The sequence below is a fragment of the Apodemus sylvaticus genome, chromosome 4 (assembly GCF_947179515.1).
Source record: "Apodemus sylvaticus chromosome 4, mApoSyl1.1, whole genome shotgun sequence".
Taxonomy (NCBI): Eukaryota; Metazoa; Chordata; class Mammalia; order Rodentia; family Muridae; genus Apodemus; species Apodemus sylvaticus.
The window spans coordinates 132,068,313-132,081,050 of NC_067475.1; the positions used below are offsets into that span (position 1 = coordinate 132,068,313).

A 12,738-nucleotide genomic window follows, 5' to 3' on the forward strand; every position below is an offset into this window, starting at 1 on the left:
TCTCAGGGTAACAAGATCAGATCTCTGGGTGAAAGAATCAGGTCTCAGGGTGACAGGATCAGGTCTCAGCTCTATTACCCATGTCCCCTGAGAAACCATACCACTGTTTGCAGCTCCTACTAACAGTGACTTTGTTTTCCTCACTTTAATAGCTACTTTTCTGTTGTTGGGACAAAACACTGTGACCAAAAGCAACTTAAGAAAGGAAGAGTTTATTCTGACGCACGGCTCCAGGGGCACCGGAGTCCAGCAGGCAAGCAGGCTGACTAGCAGCAACAGGAATCAAGGGACTGGAACACTCTCGCTCTCGGGGCTGAGAGCACACAAACCTCTTCCCCAGTGACACAGTTCCTCCAGCACTGCCCCAAACAGCCACCAAACAAGAACAGATAGCCCTGAGCCTCTAGGGCACATCTCTCATCCAAACCACCCCGCTCCTCAGGAGCTGACTTGGTTCTTCAGCTAAATGTCCCAGGCGCCGTGACACACGCGGATCACTTCTCTGTGGCCGGGCTCTTCAGTCTCTTCAGAAATCAGGAATCAAAGGCTTCGGCTTGAAGCTGAGCTTCCATGTGCAATTTCCTTCTGTTTGTGAGCATTGCCTTGGTTAGAGAAAAATAAAGGACATAGAGTTGGGAGTGGGTAGGAGGTGGATCTGGGAAAAGTTAGAAAGTACGGGTGGCAAATATGATCAAAAGACATAGGATACCTATATGAAATCTCTTAAAATAATAAAAAGTATATATATTTATATTTATTTAAATGAAGTCAGGTAAAATTTCTCTGGCATGGTTTAAGCTAGATATCCCACTATAAACTAATTCTACCTGTTTACCTCTTGCTATTTTCGCTCCCAACAGAACCAGGACCTTCTTCCACTGGAGGGGAAAAAAAAATATATATATATATATATAAACCTAGGAGGATCCTTTAGTAAACTATTCTGAACTACATGAAAGTTATTGTCTCCAGCAAACAACGGCTGCTCAGCCACGTAGCTCCCCCAACAGATCTAGTCACTTAGTCGACACTAACGTGGGCCACTGATCTCTGGAATCCTTCAAAAGTTCGATTAGGGTCTGGAGGCACTTTTCGTTTGTTTCATCTGAGGTTTTGTTTTTGTTTTTGAGACAGGTTCTCACATAACTTGGGCTACCCTCAAACTGTGAAGCCCAGGGTGACTTTGAACTCCTGATCCTCCTACCTCCACCTCCTAAGCACTGGGACTACAGACATGCGCCTGGGTTTATGTGATGCTGGGGATGAAACACAGGGTCCTGTGCAGTGGGCAAGCAACTGCTTCATCTCTGACCCCAGGCCAATGTAGATTTTTGAGGCAGGTCCTCACTGTGTAGCCCTGGCTGCCTTGGGACTTTCTCTGTAGACCAGGCTAACCTGAAATCAGAGATCCACCTGCCTCATCTCCCAATGGCTCAAAACTGTGAGCCAAAACACTAGGCCAAGACAGTAATTCTTCTGCCTGCAATTTACTAAGAAATCATGTATGAACAATTTAACACAGGATTAATGAAGCTGGGGAGAAGAAGAAGCCAAACAGAAGTACAACTTCATACACAGGCCTTCCCTTGTTCCTATTACAAAAACAAAAAACAAAAAAGCAAACAAATGAACACCCCCAAAACTCCAGAATGTGATAATATCTCATAGTTTATTTCAGAAGACAGAAAAGAAGCTGAACTTCCCAGCCCAGTCCACACCAGGAGATGCAAACTCTCTGGCATCTTTGGCCACCTATGTTTAAGGACAGAACAACCCTCCCAGTGTTAGCAGGTATCTTACGGTGTCTTCAGTACAGGTTGTTAGGAGCAGAAGACCTCAGAGCCTTGGCTAGGGATGCAAAAAGCTGGGGGAAAAAACAGAGTCAGCTAAGCTAAGTACACACAGTACACTAGAGCTCACAGCGGCTCCATTGTTCTCAATCCATCCATGTCACAGTCAGGTCAATCCACTCTGCTATGTCTTCTTCAAGATGGTGGCTGGCCACAAGTTTCAAGGGTTAAAATACAAAATAGAAAAGATAATTCCACCAACTGCAACAGTTGCATCTGAGACACAAAACGCTCACCTATGCACCTTCCAACACTCACTGCAAACTATACACACACACACACACACACACACACAGCCAGCACTTCCACTGGTCCAGCAGGTTTACCTGGAGAGGAAAACCAAACATTTACCCTTGAGGACACAAATTATCATGTCCTTCCCAAATCACAACTACTGTTTTTCCCCATTCATAAGTCAAGCCTCCTGTAAGAACATCGTGATGGTCTTGATTGACAATTGGAATGGTTTGAGACATGCCTATGATATTAGTGAAGTGCACCTGTGAATGTTCATTCTCATGTGTGTGCACTCCCATGCATGTGCACACATATGTATGTGAGTGTATGAGTTCATGTGTGTATGTATGTACATGTATGTGTGCATATGCATGTGTGTCCATGCATGTGTGTATGTATGTACACATGCATATGCATGTATGTGTGTGCATGTGTGTATATGCATGTATGTGTGTGCACGCATGTGTGTATGTGTATGAATGTGTATGTGTGTGCCTGTGCATGTGTGTGCATGCATGTGTAATCTATAACTATGAGTTGACTAAATTCTCCCTCCCATAAGCCATTTCTGTCAAGTTTCTCACCCAGTGACAATGGCACTAGTGCCATGGTCAATAATAGCACAGTGGGTAATGATGGGCAACATGGTTAATAGATCCAGGACTCCAAAGGCTACTTGTGTTCTCTATCCTCAAATCACTCTGTACAGGTAGAGAGAGAGGCAGACTAAAGGACAGAGAGCCTTAGATATTGAAAAGGTATCAGCATAATTGATCGTTGTTAAAATAATTATTTAAGCCAGAACATTGTTCAGTTTTGCACATTGCTGTGCACTCCACTGCCTGATAGAGGCACTACTATTTTTGTGTCTTGGTCATTTTCTGTCTGTGTATTACCACCCAGTGCCCCCGTTCTTCACCAGCCTGGCCCCATAAGAGGGCAAGTTGCTTCGCAACCATGATCCAGGTTAGTGTAGAGTTCAGGGTTCACCCCTCAGCCTGCAGAGCCAACCCTTCTTCACGGCATTTCCAGTGTGGCTTAATGGAAATCCATGTCCAAATCAAAGAAGGCGTATGTATAGCCTGTCCTTTCTTCAAAGAAATATTTGTTTCCAGGTATACTAACAGACACTAGTCCGAGGTAATCTAATGATGAACTATTCTTTGTTCAAATATAAGAGAAAAATGTATAAATGATATAAAAGATAACTAGTAGATATTTCCAATCTTCCAAATAATGGGCGTTATATAATATGGTTGAGCCTATGTTTTTATTTTCTTAGCCTTTCTCACCTAATGCATCCACATGCAAATGCTCTCTACCTCATGCTGCTGGTTATCACACTTCTAGGGAGAATAGCAGGAAGAGAAGAGAACGGTGTATTGTAGTCTGTTGGGAGGTTTTGATCGGATAGGATGCAGCTGGAGTGGGAATAGTGATGCACCTCCTCTTCAGACCTATAAGGCACAAAGAATAAAACAGTCGGTGAAGTTATATAAAGGAGAAGCCCAAGGTGAGGAGACCTACTGAGCACATCACAAAAGCGTGGCTCGGGATGCCCTTCCAGGTCACATCCTGCGCAATGTCCTTGGCACACCCAGGGGAGGCTGCCATGTGTAGGCCCCAAGGCTAGGTTTGCTCTACAACTTGAGCAACTGCATGGAAATTTATATTTTCATTGAAGATGCTCATGTGCAAGCAATCCTCATAGCACTCACGGGTGTCACGGCTTGTGTATGCTCGGCCCAGGGAGTGGCACTATTTGGCGGTGTGGCCTTGTTGGAGTAGGTGTGGCCTTGTTGGAGTAGGTGTGTCTCTGTGGGCATGGGCTTTAAGACCCTCATTCTAGCTGCCTGGAAGCCAGTATCCTGCTAGCAGTCTTCAGATGAAGATGCAGAACTCTCAGCACCTCCTGCACCAGACCTAGCCTGGATATTGCCATGTTCCTGCCTTGATGATAATGGACTGATCCTCTGAACCTGTAAGCCAGCCACAATTAAATGTTGTCCTTATAAGAGTTGCCTTAGTCATGGTGTCTGGTTACAGCAATAAAACCCTAAGACACTGAGTCAATGTGCAGCAGAGAAGCAAGCAAAGAAGATAAAGGCAGGCGTGGTGGTGCATGCCTTTAATCCCAGCACTTGGGAGGCAGAGGCAGGCAGATTTCTGAATTCGAGACCAGCCTGGTCTACAGAGAGTTCCAGGACAGCCAGGGCTTTACAGAGAAACCCTGTCTCTAAAAACCAATGAATGAATAAATAAATAAATAAATAAATAAATAAATAAATAAATAAATAAATATGGGAACTAGTTGGACAGAGGAAGGGATCTAGCAAGAACAAGCAGGGGCACAAGAGAGGGTAAATGGGGGTGGATATGATCAAAGTGTGTGTGTGTGCACACACACACACATATATATATGACATTTTAAAATGAAGGGCTGACTGACTAAAGCTCATATACTTCTTCATAAAAACATTTTCAAAAAATATTTAAAAGAAGTCCAGAAATATGGGACATCAAGAAGGAGTCTCCAGATCAAAAGTGATGGCATTCTGTTAGGCAGAGTAATAATTATATGTATTTATATTTTTCAATCATTTAAGCATCTTGAAAGGGTAAAGTCTTCCTTGACTCCTGTAGACAACAGTGTGCTCTCATGCTAGAGGAAGGCAACCGCATCCAGGCACTGACGTCTGACTCAAGACTACGAAGTGACTGGCAAACTGTCTCGATGGGCATTTACTGCGCAGGTGTGAGAATCTGCATTCCAGCTCCCAACATGCACATGAAAGCCAGGATGAGCACTGCACATATACAGCCCTGGGCCTGGAGGGCAGAGACAGGCAGCCCGGGAGCTCGGTGCACAGCTGGTTTGCAGAAATAGCAGGATCCAAAGTCAGGAAGAGAAGTAATCAAGGAAGACACCCCAGTGTCAACTTCTGGCTTCCACAAGCATGTGTATACATGTGTGCATATATAGTACACACACACACACACACACACACCTAAAATCCTGACTTGACAGCAGCACTTGGAAAATAAAGAAGGGTCAGAAATTCAGGGTCATCTTCAACTACATATCAAATATGATGCTTGAGTTCAGATTGGGATGCATGAAATCCCATCTCAAAAGAAAAGAAAAAGAGGGAGGGAGGGAGGGAGGGAGGGAGAAAGGGAGAGACAGAAAGAGAGAGAATATAAAATATACCCAAATTAAAATACTTAAACTTTTTTTGTCCCATTAAGTTGACAAAGAATTTGCAAGATCATGCCTCATGCTGAGTGTCCAGAAAGATTGGTGTCCCCATCATTTCTGGGGACATGTTATCTAGTGTAAACTATTTGGGAAAAAATGTCATTGTAAATGTTTCTTTTTTAGTATATCGTTTAATCCAGAAATGTAAGAAATAACTACTATGGACCATTGCAGCCAGGTGTTTGTAATAACGAGTGCTTAAAGGAAACAAGTGATAAATTTAGCAACAGGAGATATTTTTACACAAAGATTTTTGTGCCTGAAATCTCAACCATGGCAAGATGTAGTCAGAGACTGGCAGGCCTCTGAAAGCTTGTTGCCCAGCTGGCCTGGTCTAGGTAGTAAAGTCACAGGTGCTCTCTCTCTCTCTCTCTCTCTCTCTCTCTCTCTCTCTCTCTCTCTCTCTCTCTCTCTCCTCTCCCTCTCTCTCTCTCTCTCTCTCTCTCTCTCTCTCACACACACACACACACACACACACACACACACACACGTGCGCAATTAATGAGGAATACTTTCCTAGCAAGAGCAAAGCCCTGGGTTCTTGAGGGAAGGGGTATTCTAGAACGCTCTATAAGAGCTCTCTATCTTCCCATTCCCTAGTCAACTTTATCCACCATGACTGATCTGATATGGCCTACGGGAGCTATAGGATCATCTTATAATCATAAAACTCTTTTGCTAATCTGTTTTGGATGCTTGGTCTCTTTACATTTAACCAGGGTGGAGTGAAGATATGTTCTTGAAGAGAAAATATAGTCCAGAGTTCTGTATACAGAGAACCTATTTAACTGCACATTTTTAAAAATGTAGAACTTTCCACATGCCTATTTCTGAGTTCTGAGGAAATATAAACAAGCCTTGAACATGAGATACAAAGAAGATGGATTCAGATTCCACTTCCTGCTATAAAACCCACTGCTTGCCACAAACATCACCAGAAGACCGCTTTCTGTGACTTGTGCTGTCCTATGGCCCGACTCTACCATAAACTGGGAAAGTTGCTATGGACTTTTGTGTTTGCTGGTTGTGTAATTCCTTTTAACATCAGCTCTAATTTTTTTCTTCCTACACAAATAAGAACATTACATCTAATCACTGAGAGTCAGATGGGTGGGAAATTCCAAAACTGATTATCTCTCTGCAATCCCAATGTTTCTGCGAGAGGTTTTCCCTGAGCTCCTTGGTGTATCTTGCTTATTGGTTTCATATACAATGAGCCAGAGTTTTACCTCGCTCCTGTGGAGAATGTGAAGGAGACAAAAGAAGAATCAGAGTAGCGCTAGAGGTCAGAAGGCTAGACAACCAGAACTGAAGAAGGTTATAGGAGGCAGAGACAAGGACATCAAGAAAGGAAATGCCAGGCACAAATGGGACTGTGCTGGACAGCACACAGCTGTCAGGTCGGCATCCAGACAGTGTGTGTCAAGTGACTGTTTAACAATAATTTGAACAGTATTACTATTGCTATTACTATTACTATTGCTATTACTATTATTAATTACAGAATTTGAGCATTTGGTTTTCTCCAATTTCATCTCTTGCTCATAAATCGTCCAAGCAGTCACTAGCTGCTCATAGAGACCCAACACCTCATACATTGTCACTTAATTGTGCTGTGTGGCAGTGGGCTCCCTAGGAGGCAAAGATTCTACAAAAGAACACTTATAAAGAAAGCCAAGGCCAACAGCCTGACTAAGCCAGTAAGAATAAAAATGGTTGCTAACAAGGAAGCAGAGTTGACAACTAAAGCTCTTGGAACCAACAGGGAAACCAACGGAGAAAATGAATAGCCGGGACGTTTGAATTGTTGAGGGAAAGGATGTCTCAGATCCAGGCGAGGGGGAGGAACGGACATAAAACCAGAACTAGAAGATTAACCACTAAGCTCCGAATGAATCATAGAGGGAAAAGATGGATTACTGAGCTCGAAGGAGTGAGTCAGGAGGCCTTGCACAAAGCTGCCTCAGAGAATTCTCCCTGCAAGTCCGAAACAATAGAAACTTACCCTGTTTGCAGAAAGGCCTTGCTGGCACAGCAAACTCTACACATAAAGAAGAAAGAACAAATGAAAGAAAAGATTATTCAAATTGCAGGGAAGTAGTAAATAGAAGAACAGGGCATTTCTGTGATACCTGATGCCGGGGAAGACTGGTCCCTACTTACACTGGCATTCGTGAGGGCCCTTCAGGAGACCCTGTTCACAGAAGCAATCGTGACTATGTGGAATGTACAGTGAAGATGGAAGCAAGGGGACTGGAGAGATGTCTCTGCGGTTAAGGGCACTGACTGCTCTTCCAGGGTCCTGAGTTCCCAGCAACCATGTAGAGGCTGACAACCATCTGTAATGGGATCTGAGGCCCTCTTCTGGTGTGTGTATGAAGACAGCTACAGTCTACTCATATAAATTTAAAAAAAAAATCTTTTTAAAAAAAGAAGAAGAAATGGAAGCAAAGCAAACATCCAACAACAGAGAAAACTGAATCAATTTACTCAACGAAATACAAAGTTAGAACAAGTGAGTATTCTTGTCATTTTAGAACAGGACAACACCAACAAAATCCCTGCCCCTCGGGATATAGGTTGAATTTTAGGAACTGGAGAGATGGCTCAGCATTTAAGAGCTCCTGCTGCTCTCTGAGTGGAAATGGACTAAGTACCCAGCACCTGTTTATAGACTGGCTTCCAACCTCCTGTACTCCAGCTCCAGGGAATCTGGAGTACTTCTTCTGCCCTCCACAGGTACCCAAACACTTGTATAACACACACACACACACACACACACACACACACGTCAAAACAAAATTTTTCTTGGATGTTGGAAATATCCAACAGTGTTATAGCACTATCTCTGGGTTCAGTCCTCAGTTGGGGCTGGAACAGCAAAATTACAAAATAATTCTTTTTTAAAGTTGAAAGTTAGCCATGTTTAAAAAAAAATCCCAAGATAAACCAGCAAGGTTAAACCTGTGCATGAATAAGGAATGCCCCGGAACTGAGCCACTTTCGCAGTGACCAAGGAGAAGCGGGCGTGGTTGGGCACTTTTTTATAAATGAGTGGCAAAAATACCCGAGGAAGGCAGCATAACCTGGGCTCGCTGCTCAGCTCAGCTCGTGCCATGAGCCTTCCTTCCTGCACCCTGTGGAGAGAAAGAACATTGGCAGGAAGACAAGAAACAGACAGGTTAAGCCCCAGGTGCCCACTTCCTCCCATGAAGCTCCAGCTCCGACGTTTCCACCATCCCAGCGCGGCCAACTTCGGAGTCTATCTTGGACTATCCATTGGTGAGGTCAGTGACTCTTCATGCTTCGCTCATTCTCCGGATATTGTGTTAAACGTACCATTATGTAAAATTTAATCTGTATAATTTCTGAGTAGCCTTATTCTGGTATTTCCACACATCCTAAAATACATAAGTGGAAGGGTTTAGGAGAAACAGATTTGTGTCTTACTGTTGAGGTTTGATCTGTCGCTGTGTATTATGGTGCTGAATTCTGGGCTGGGCCTGCAAGTGAGTTCTCAAGTTTACCAGCCTCAGTTGGGCAAACCTTGCTCCTTAATTTAAAACTGTTGAGATTGAGTCCATTGCTATGTACTGTAATTCTAAATATTGGCCCTGGTTGGAGAAGGAGATCCTTAGTACAGCAAGAGGTGCTATGTGTAACCTTGCTCCTCAGGAGATCCCTGTTTGGTGGATAAAGATGCCTACAGTCTGTAGCTGGACAGAAGAGAGATAAGCGGAGTTTTGGTTCCTGGGCTTGGGGTCTGAGACGGGAGATCACAGGAGAGGAGAACTCATCCTGGCCCTTTGCCTTTAGACTGTGTGCCATGCTAGCTCAGGTAAGGGTTTCCATTGTTTTCTAGGTCATTCACAAGCAAGAGTCAAAGAAATCACCTCACCCTGACCAGCATTCTCCTCATGAAGGCCAGGTCCAGTGGAAAGAAAAAGAACATTAGTTTCCCATCACATAAATGACATTGTCACTTATTGTGAAGCAAATTTTCACTCAGTCTACTACCGACAACCCTCTGTCCATGGGGGACACATCCTACTCGTGCCCTTGAGGTCCTGCAGTAGACCTTGACGCCAGCTGAGCTCAAGTATGCCTACAGTGCTGACTAACATCGTGACCACACCTGTCACAGCAGCTCTTCAGAAGCAAAATGGCAGTTCCAGACCCAAGGGTGCCACGGCTTCCACCCATTGCTTTTATAAGGACATCAACCCAGCCTTGCTGAGAAGTAGGGGATTTTATTGCCAGCCTGGAGTTCTGGTACCTAGAGTTGAATTTGAGGGGGGTTTAACTGAAAACAAGCAGAACACACCCTGTTGGACAAGCCTGTGGAGTATTGTGGACCCATCACATTGTTGACGGAATCCAGAACACCGCAGACTTGAGGTCAGTTGTCAAACCTTTGCTTACAGAGATGAGAAAGGTTCCTGGGACCTGTTTGATATGGCTTTGGGCAGCTGTGCTTTGTGCTTCTGTGATCGCCCCCCAAGGTCCTCAATGAAGCCACCTCATTGTGGTGTCAGCTGACATTTTCATTGTCCCTTCTTTAGTGAACACCATGCTCCTAATTTGTGACTTCTCCTTTGCCATGGTTTTAGAAAACATACACTCATTCACGCCATGTGCAAGCATGAGTTGGGGTGCATTCATGTGTGAACTTATACATGTGTGTATCCCTAGCCTACCATGCACTCATCCATGCCTCACACGTCCATGAACTGGGGGATGTTTGTATGAGTTTATGAACAAGCATACCTCTAGCCCAACATACAACCATTCATTTCATGAGCAAGCATGAACCGAGGTGTTTATATGAGTTTATGGACATGTGTATCTTTAGCCCATTCCACAAAGAGTTAAAAGCAGCTTTAAAAACATTATGCAACTAAAAAGATGCTGATTTCCAGGGAGAGTATAAAAATAGACAAATAACCATGCCACAGGGAAATAATGTACTCAGACTGTATACATTCCAATAACCCTCTTTAATTACTAACATTAGAAAATAGCACTCTCAGGCCCTTAAAAAAAAATCAGAAGGATGGAGAGGTTGCTGTTTAGTCACAGGATCATAACGAAAAAATAAAAACAAGCCAGCTATTCAGAAAAAGAGAAAAACCTACCACTCTTGACATGAAGACCTAAAAGACTATTCTTCATGGCAGTCATTTTAAAAAGGGATTGTGCCCTTGGTGCCATTTTTGACTGCTGCTGGTGTGACAGATTCCAAATAGATGCCTTAGGAAGCCTTCTGTGCACACTGCAAGCAAATACAGGAAACTAGCATCAAACAAGCGAAAGCCTCGGACCGACTGTCACGAGGCCATCGAAGCAGAACACACGCAGATTTTAGCACATGAGTTTTCGGTCAACATTTAGCCCGTGGAATGCTACCATTACAGGCTTCCTAATAGTCGTGTTCCAAGTGTGTAGGTCAGTGCACATTTTATAGGGTAAATCTTCTGTTTTATATAGTATCATGTAGTATGAATGAATGAATGAATGAATGAGTAGTCCTAACCATTATTGAGTTCATTTTCAGGTCTAGAACTGTAGCTGCCTCCCTTTCAAGGGAGGCAGCAAATAAATCTCACTAGTTGATCTAGTCCATTGTGAACTTTCATCCCACCAGTAGGAAGGTGACAGCCAGGTTTTTAACGAAATTGTCAAAATATGTAAACCAGGGGTGTAGTTTGAAGACAGACGTAGCATCACACACTAACTAGGAGATACGCTTTCAGCCTGCTAGGAATGAATTCAATCAAGTTTATGCGGAGAATTTCAAAGCAAACTCGCCAGCCTACTTTACCTGGCACTGAGGCCCCCTCACAAATGGATTTGCGGTCTAATGATGCTTCAATTCTTTAATCACACAGCACTACTGCATGCAGAAAATGTTTGCCTGTTTGGGCTTTTGTGACAGCACAGTGAATTCCTCTACAACTCCACAACACAGTCGCTCAGCTATCCCGCAGACTTTTTTTTTTTTAAATCCTGCTGAGTTCAAAGTTCAAAATTTATTCCTTAGCTTAATGCAATGCTATCGCAAGTGTGTTTAATGTATTCATTCTAAACGCCATCAGAGGACGGTGGTGTCAACATTTTGGCTTTGTTTGGACAGCTTTTGTGCCAGTACAAACACTGACTGTATGAAATCTAATGAGATTAGGGCTCACTGCAAAATTAAAGGCAGGCAACCAAACTTCAAAGGCACTGCCGCAGTGCAAATCCCCCACAATATTTCTTGGGCTATTTTGGCAAACTAACATCTAAGAATCAACTTTACCAAAAGATTTTCTTCATAGAACCTTTTATTATGATACTGAATATTAAGTACCTCCTGAATAATGGGTGGTTTTTCTTTCTTTCTTTCCTTTTTTTTTCCTTTAGAGAATTTTTTTTAAGTCATCATTAAAGAGCATTATAGTTAAAGAGAATAAAATAGAGAAAAGTAAGAATTAATCAGAAGATTTCACAGACCCAGAATTAAGCATGAACTTCTTAGAGGCTGTGGATTTTGGCTCGAATTAAAGATGGGTAACATCCCAGTATCATCTTGATCGGCTAACATATAAGAGCACCAATAATCATACTGTGTAAAACTTTAAGGGGTTTATAGCATGAGGTCTTGGGAAGTTAATTGCTGGTCTTGGAAATGTCAATCACAGATTTTAGTGGATAATAAAGCCAAAAAAATCTGTAGAAGTATTTGTCTTAAACAATCTACAAAGAGGCAGTCAGAGAGAAAGTATATAATGGTAGGGCTAAAGAGATGGCCTAGTCAGTAAAGTACTTACCATGGGAACAAGAGGACCTGAATTTGATCCCAAGCTCCCCTGTACTTGTGATCCACCCACAGGGGAAGCAGTGTCGCCAGCAGCCAGATCAGAGGTCCTCCATCCCAGGTTCTTGCCTCAAAAGACTAGGTGAATGACTCCTAAGAAATGACCCAAGGTTGACCTCTAGTATCCATACATATGGATATATATGCATCTGGATACACACACACACACATACACACACACAATGCCATTCTCACCAAAGCCTCAGGACTTTATTGTCCAAAGGTACGCATGAACACCCTGGCTCTAGGCATATGAACTCGGCGCACAGTCCGAGCTTTTTCTTGTATGAAAAGCACCCATTTTTAATACACGATGAACCCAAATGGCAGCTGTTTCAAAACCTGACGCCATACATCTGTGAAACTATATCTGTCCAAACGGCAGAAGCAATACCTGTCACCGGAATGTAAAATCCCCCTCATATTTCTGTCAGGAAATAGAAAGAGAAAAAGAAATTGCTCTTCAGCCCTGGCACACAGAACACCTACTCTGCGACACCTCGCAGGTCTACTGCAATGGCTCTCCTGACACTCTG

General features: G+C 43.2%; 1 long non-coding RNA gene across 1 annotated transcript in view; it reads right to left on the bottom strand.

Annotated features, from left to right (window-relative positions):
* Positions 1–216: 216 nt before the first annotated feature.
* LOC127683395 (uncharacterized) overlaps positions 217–12,738 on the bottom strand; it is a 30,018-nt gene continuing 17,496 nt past the window's right edge. The window contains exons 2-3 of the long non-coding RNA XR_007977535.1: positions 3,380–3,544; positions 217–602 (exon numbers count right to left, since the gene is read on the bottom strand). This is a non-coding gene — a long non-coding RNA (uncharacterized LOC127683395). The remainder of the gene's footprint in view (positions 603–3,379; positions 3,545–12,738) is intronic.